Raw genomic sequence first — 7419 nt, 5'->3', positions numbered from 1 at the left:
ATATTTGCTGACATACATCTGGTTGTACAACGCTGACGCGGATGTGTTTTTTCACTAGGCAATGATGGTGCCAAGCAGGACCAGTGAGGATGAAGCGTAATTCGCGAAGAAAGAGGAAGGACTGAGAGAGGGGACTTCCTATCTATGGATAATGGACACTGTGAAAGGACTATCCTCGTTGCCTTACAAGTTGGAGTGCTGGGACTTGTGGTTTAAAGTCTGAGACATTTTGCACTATTTCATACTTGGTGGTTTTTTCTCAAGTTTCTTGATGTAATATGATGTTTTGTTTCAATAAGAGCTTTTCTTGGGCTGCTGTGTGTTTTGTATTTAATAAATGGCGGAGAAAGAAAAGCATAATCCTCGCCTCCGTGTCCTTAATAGAATTGAAACTTACCGTCACATTAGCTAGGCAGATTTCGATTGTAACTGCATTATGGTACCATTATGTAAAAATGGAAAGAAAGGTTCTGCTGATAAAATAAACCACATGGGGGAGGGCAAATCAGATTGTAAATTTCACAGAATCCGAGGAAGCTTCATTTGACTATATATTTGACTACATGATACTAGTTATGGGTTTTTTAAATATTTAATATGTATTTTGATGCAGTTTGGAATAAAATAAGACCTATTTCTTGTTTAAGTAGACACTGGCAACATGAACAATCTTGACCCCAACTCTTTTTATTGATCTTTGTTCTTTTTGATTAATTTGTAATGAAATGTGGGTGTAAGTCAATTATAATTTTGTTGTTGTTGTTGCTTTACAGCTAATTTACATGTATGGCACTTGTTGGGCTGCGTGGACCTATATTGTGTTTCATTGGAAGCAGAATTAACACTCAGTGAGCAAAAGTGGGGGGGGGCTCTTTCATCCTACTCTTATCCCAATGTACTTTAAGTTGCTCAATATTGTCGCTAGAATGTGCATACTAAAGTATACTATTCAACAAATAAAACAAATGGCCATAACAGCAGGCACATTCCTTAAAGTGTCAGTCCCTCTTCATTCCTTTGTCCAATCCTTGTTGGCTGCTGCTCAGCAACCCTTTTAATTGTTGTGGTTTGCGTGCCTTTGCATCTCCAAAGAAAAGAAATTATTTTCAATCAGAAATCGTTTTCTAAAAACTTAAAGTGGTACATACCAGTACTGCCCAACCTCAAGCTGTGCACTGCAGAGTGAGAGTGACTGCAGAGTGAGAGTGACTGTAGAGTGAGAGTGGCTGAATGAGTGAGAGTGACTGCAGTGAGAGTGACTGCATGAGTGAGAGTGACAGCAGAGTGAGAGTGACTGCAGAGTGAGAGTGACTGCATGAGTGACAGCAGAGTGAGAGTGACTGCATGAGTGACAGCAGAGTGAGAGTGACTGCAGAGTAAAAATTACTGCAGAGTGAGAGTGACTGCAGAGTGAGAGTGACAGCTGAGTGCGAGTGACAGCATGAGTGACAGCATAGTGAGTGACAGCATGAGTGACTGCAGAGTGAGAGTGACAGCATGAGTGACTGCAAAGTGAGAGTGAATGCAGAGTGAGAGTGACTGCATGAGTGACAGCAGAGTAAGAGTGACTGTAGAGTGAGAGTGACTGCATGAGTGACAGCAGAGTGAGAGTGACTGCAGAGTGAGAGTGACTGCATGAGTGATAGCAGAGTGAGAGTTACAGCAGAGTCAGAGTCAGAGTGACAGTATGAGTGACAGCAGAGTGAGAGTGACAGCATGAGTGACAGCAGAGTGAGTGTCAGCATGAGTGACAGCAGAGTGAGAGTGACAGCATGAGTGACAGCAGAGTGAGAGTGACAGCAGACAGAGTCAGAGTGACAGGATGAGTGACAGCAGAGTGAGCGTGACAGCATGAGTGACAGCAGTGAGCGAGTGACAGAAATGAGTGACAGCAGAGTGAGAGTGACAGCATGAGTGACAGCAGAGTGAGTGTCAGCATGAGTGACAGCAGAGTGAGGGAGACAGCCTGAGTGACAGCAGAGTGAGAGCGACAGCATGAGTGATAGCAGAGTGAGAGTGACAGCATGAGTGACAGCAGAGTGTGAGTGACAGCAGAGGAGAGTGACAGCAGAGTGAGAGTGACAGCATGAGTGACAGCAGAGTGAGAGTGACACAGAGTGAGAGTGACAGCAGAGTGAGAGTGACTGCAGAGTGAGAGTGACTGCAGGGTGAGAGTGACAGCATGAGTGACTGCAGAGTGAGAGTGACAGCATGAGTGACTGCAGAGTGAGAGTGACTGCATAAGTGACTGCAGAGTGAGAGTGACTGCAGAGTGAGAGTGACTGCATGAGTGACTGCAGAGTGAGACACTGCAGAGTGAGAGTGACTGCAGAGTGAGAGTGACAGCATGAGTGACTGCAGAGTGAGTGACTGCAGAGTGAGAGTGACAGCATGAGTGATTGCAGAGTGGGAGTGACAGCATGAGTGACTGCAGAATGAGAGTGACAGCATGAGTGACTGCAGAGTGAGAGTGACAGCAAGAGTGACTGCAGAGTGAGAGTGACAGCATGAGTGACTGCAGAGTGAGAGTCACAGCATGAGTGACTGCAGAGTGAGAGTGACAGCATGAGTGACGGCAGAGTGAGAGTGACAGCATGAGTGACTGTAGAGTGAGAGTCACAGCATGAGTGACTGCAGAGTGAGAGTGACAACATGAGTGACTGCAGAGTGAGAGTCACAGCATGAGTGACTGCAGAGTGAGAGTGACAGCATGAGTGACTGCAGAGTGAGAGTGACTGCAGAGTGAGAGAGACTGCAGAGTGAGAGAGACTCAGCAGTGTGAGTGTTCCAGAGAGAGCAGGGTATGCTTGTGTGCTTACACGGTGCACTGACACACAGGAGCTAAAACAAAGAACACTTGTCTTGGGAGCTTCATTGAGGCAGCCGGCCCTCTGTGAGAGGAGCAGCAAGGAGGGGACGCCCCAACCAATCAAGCGCAACTACTCGCAACCTACTGTACGATTACAACACAGGCCAAAAGGCAGAGCTAGGTCTTTTCGCATTACGTAGGGTGAGCAGTGTGTGAGTGTGTACGGTGGGCAGTGTGTGAGTGTGCAGGGTGAGCAGTGTGTGAGCGTGCAGGGTGAGCAGTGTGTGAGCGTGCAGGGTGAGCAGTGTGTCAGCATGCAGAGTGAGCAGTGTGTGAGTATGCAGGGTTAACAGTGTGTGAGCGTGCAGGATGAACATTGTGTGAGTGTGTAGGGTGAGCAGTGTGTGAGTGTGCAGGGTGAACATTGTGTGAGTGTGTAGGGTGAGCAGTGTGTGAGTGTGCAGGGTGAGCAGTGTGAGAGTGTGTAGGGTGAGCAGTGTGTGTGCACATGGTGAGGTGTGTGTGTGCAGGGTGAACAGTGTGTAGGGTGTACAGTGTGTGAGTGTGCAGGGTGAACAGTGTGTGAGTGTGCAGAGTGAACAGTATGTGAGTGTGCAGGGTGAGCAGTGTGTGTGTGTGTGCAGGGTGAACATTGTGTGAGTGTGTAGGGTGAGCAGTGTGTGAGTGTGTAGGGGCAGTGTGTGAGTGTGCAGGGTACGAAAACTCGAACTATGTCCACCACACACACACATAAGACCACACACATAAGACCACACACACACCACACACACACCCACCACACACACACCACACACACACACATCACACACACCACTCTCACCACCACCACACACTCACCACCACACTCACCACCACACACTCACCACCACACACGCAACCACACACACAACCACAAACACACACCACCAGCCATCAGTGCACGCTTTCACCGGGCACAAACACCACCAGCCTTCAGTGCACGCTTTCACTGGGCACAAACACCATCAGCCATCAGTGCAGGCTTCCACCAGGCACACACCACCAGCCATCAGTGCACACTTTCACCAGGCACACACACCACCAGCCATCAGTGCACGCTTTCACCAGGCACACACACCACCAGCCGTCTGTGCACGGTTTTACCAGGCACACACACCACCAGCCGTCAGTGCACGCTTCCACCAAACACACACACCTCCAGCTGGCAGTGCACGCTTCCACCAGGCACAAACACCACCAGCCATCAGTGCACAATCTCTACAGGCACACACACCACCAGCCATCAGTGCACACATCAATTGTTAACGCATCCACAATTAACTATTGTAGCAATCGCAGTATGGTGCACTTTACTTTTAAACATATTCATCTAAAGCGCAGCATGCCACCATTGCTACAATTCCAATCCAACCCACATAATTCCACTACACACCACATGCATACACTCCATAACACATGGCTAAAATACATTGCCATTTACAATGCCATTAGCGCTAACTCAAATAAATCCGAGACCTATTGCATTTCCAATGCTTGTTTTAGTTGGGAGTTAAAATTGGAGAGCTATACTTTCTGCTGAACTAGGCCTGAGATACAGGCAGCAATGTTCAACAGTTCTGATCATTTGTATCTGACTGAGCCATGGCGCAGCGGGTACATTGAGCTGCTTTTGAATGTGGCCGCATCAGGTGTGCATTGAAGAATCTTCTCTTCCTATATTAATGCCAATACAGTTAATGTATTTTACAGGCTTTTTCATGTTTTAAAACTTTAGTATCACTGTAAGCCTTTAAACTATCATGGGACTGATTCACAAAGGTAAGCTGAGATGAAATTCTAACTACAATTTTCGGTATTCACAAAGGGCATTTATGAGCAGTAAAGTTAGACTTTAGTCTAGGTTAAACTTAAGTTTTGTTCTTAAGTCTAACTGAGACCAAAACTGAGACAAAAGTCTAACTTTACTACTCGTAAATGCCCTTTGTGAATACCGAAAGTCGTAAAGTTAGAGTTTTGTCTCAGTTTACCTTTGTGAATCGGGCCCCATGTGTTTTATGCTGTTCCTGAGGATGCATGTACTTTAAAGGTTTGATAATTGAAATTGTTATAGTAATGGAAACCGAACCAGTTTAGTAATGTTTGCAGTACTGATATTTTATGGCACTGGACGATCTTGGAGACTGTATCCTCTGAGACTAGTTGGAACATTATGAGAACTGAAGGAATTATCAGACGCCATTCAATTTCTGCACCTATCCTTTGAGAGGGGGGCTCACATGGGATGTTGCAGGATGTGATGAAATTACTTACAGCTAGATCTGGAAGAGTTCCGGATGCCCTTTCTGATTTTGTACGCAATCCTGAAAGTAAGACTTTTTTGCTCCGAGGATGGCAAATTTGTAGTCATGGCCATGGTAAGCTATGTTATCAGCAAGTTTCTTCAAGCACTTTTCTAGATCCCTGCCACTGTATCATAACCTGGAGCTGTTTGCAAAATCAATTCCTTTCCATGCATGTGGGGAAGTATATATATCATTCATCCAGCCATCAAGTTATTTTCCTCATAGTTGGTATTGTGGCAATGGAGATGCTTATATGCTCTTTGTTGTTGAGGACTAATAATGTCCGCCGGTTTTGTCTACCTTTAATACTCCTGTATTTCTATAGTCTGTCCTTGAGATTGATTAATATTAGTCTGGCTTTGAGTTGTAATACATCTTTTAAATTTAAGTTACTGATTCAGACTTTTATTGTGTGGTTGTAATGATCACACTGTACTTGGAAATTGAAATTGTTGTTATCCCCTTTTCCTCTCAGGCTCCTAAAAAGGTCTGTTGACCAGAGCTGAATTGTAAGAAACGGTCCAGAGCGATCATACACCCACCTAAATTAAATTTGCATTCACCCTGGAGCGGTCAATTGCTCTCAGCAAGGTACTCCTTCAAGTGGTCGATATGGCATCAGATGTTTTGGTCAATAATAGTAGGTAACTGTCACTTTTAATTTGATCCGAGAGACTTGATAAAACAGATGAAAAATTCTGTTCATGTGCACCCCCAAAATTCTTAATTGCCTGTGACAACACTCATTGATTATGGCCAATCAAATTGAACTCAACTTGAGTGGAGACAAAAGGCACAGTTCTTCTGTCTTAGATTCAATAACGGGTTCATATGAGTTGTTTACAACTTTCTCCTATGTCTTTGAGGCACCACCTCTCCTCTCTCCATCCTTCTCAACTATACTACTAGCGGAACATTATGTGCGAAAATCAAAATTGTGTGCTCTGATGATCCGCAATAATGGTAGCATATAACTGTTAAAATGATTAGAACAGATACTACACTTGATCTTGTCAAAAAGGCCAAGAAGCAATGGTAGCATTTAACAGGAGGTTGGAGAATGGAGAATGCCAATCACTGAGGGATTATGCATCTCAGTAAGAGTGGAATACAAATTCCTCACCTTTTTTTTTCATTGGTCCTGCAAAAATGACTCAGTTTAGAGTTTGACAATTCCCATTAGGTCAAAGAGAGACTCTAGTCTTTCCACAAGGAGATAGTTATCTAGTGTACCAAAGGCAGTTGACAAATATATTGAAATGAGAACTGTCAAACGCCCCACATTTTTACTTCAAATCAGCCTGTCCGGTATATCCAAGTTTCAGCCTGTATGTCCAACAGCTCCAGCTATCCATATGTGGTTATAGCGGCTCCAGTGCCATGTTTTTCATGACCTTAGAGATCACTGGAAGTTTAGATCATGTCAAAACTTTCCTGGTATTCTTGAGGTAACACTTTTAGAATTCAGCACACTGAGAATAGGGTGCTAAGGGGCACACATCCTACACTACTGAGGAAGTATAGAGGACTTTGGACTACTGAGATGTTCGTTTTGAGATGAGACACAGGTATAAAATCATACAACCCCTAGGGTACAGGACAATGCCATGGACTAACATAAATCTTGAAAGGAGGAACTATGAAATTGTGGCGAGAGCAACAATAGATGATTTTTGAGGTAGAGACTCATTTAAGAAGTTTCAACAGTTGTGGGCTGCAAAGCTATGGACATTCTGATGGGGTTGGAAGGAATACTGAGGAAAGGAAGCTATAAGATACATCATAACCATAATGTTGACTCCTAAAATATCATCACACTTGAATTAATAATAGTAAATCCACACTTATTAAGTAGTTGATATTATGGTCTTGATGTATCCATAGGTAGCTATTTCAATTGTGATAGTTTGCCCAAGATCCAATGGACAGAGATGTGGTAGTGAGTGTAACGAATGTCGAGAACCTTGTTTCACTGTTGAAATAAACGCAGAGATTTCATGCAGATGTGGGAGAGAGAATGGGTTGACAAGAAGGAAACAGGATCTAGAATGACTTGAGTGTTGTGGATCAGGAACACCAGGTGATCTAGGTTTTGGTATGGTTAAGTGGAGTGTTGGATTATAGAGTGACAATTGGCCATGCGAGTATTGGAGTGAGTCTTTGATAGAGCCAAAGCAGAAGAGGGTCTAAGAGTCAGTGGTAGTGGTATGGAAAAAGGAGTGCAGGGGGTGCTGCAACCCCCTTATAATGGAGAAAGACTGAAGGATA

The 7419-nt window shown here is 44.4% G+C and overlaps 1 pseudogene; it reads right to left on the bottom strand.

The window, feature by feature from the left end:
- Positions 1–6066: 6066 nt before the first annotated feature.
- On the bottom strand, positions 6067–6185 carry LOC144774595 (U2 spliceosomal RNA; annotated as a pseudogene).
- Between the last annotated feature and the right edge of the window lie 1234 nt (positions 6186–7419).

The sequence above is a fragment of the Lissotriton helveticus genome, chromosome 8 (genome assembly GCF_964261635.1).
Source record: "Lissotriton helveticus chromosome 8, aLisHel1.1, whole genome shotgun sequence".
In the NCBI taxonomy this organism is placed as follows: domain Eukaryota; kingdom Metazoa; phylum Chordata; class Amphibia; order Caudata; family Salamandridae; genus Lissotriton; species Lissotriton helveticus.
This window is presented reverse-complemented; position numbering and strand designations above follow the sequence as displayed.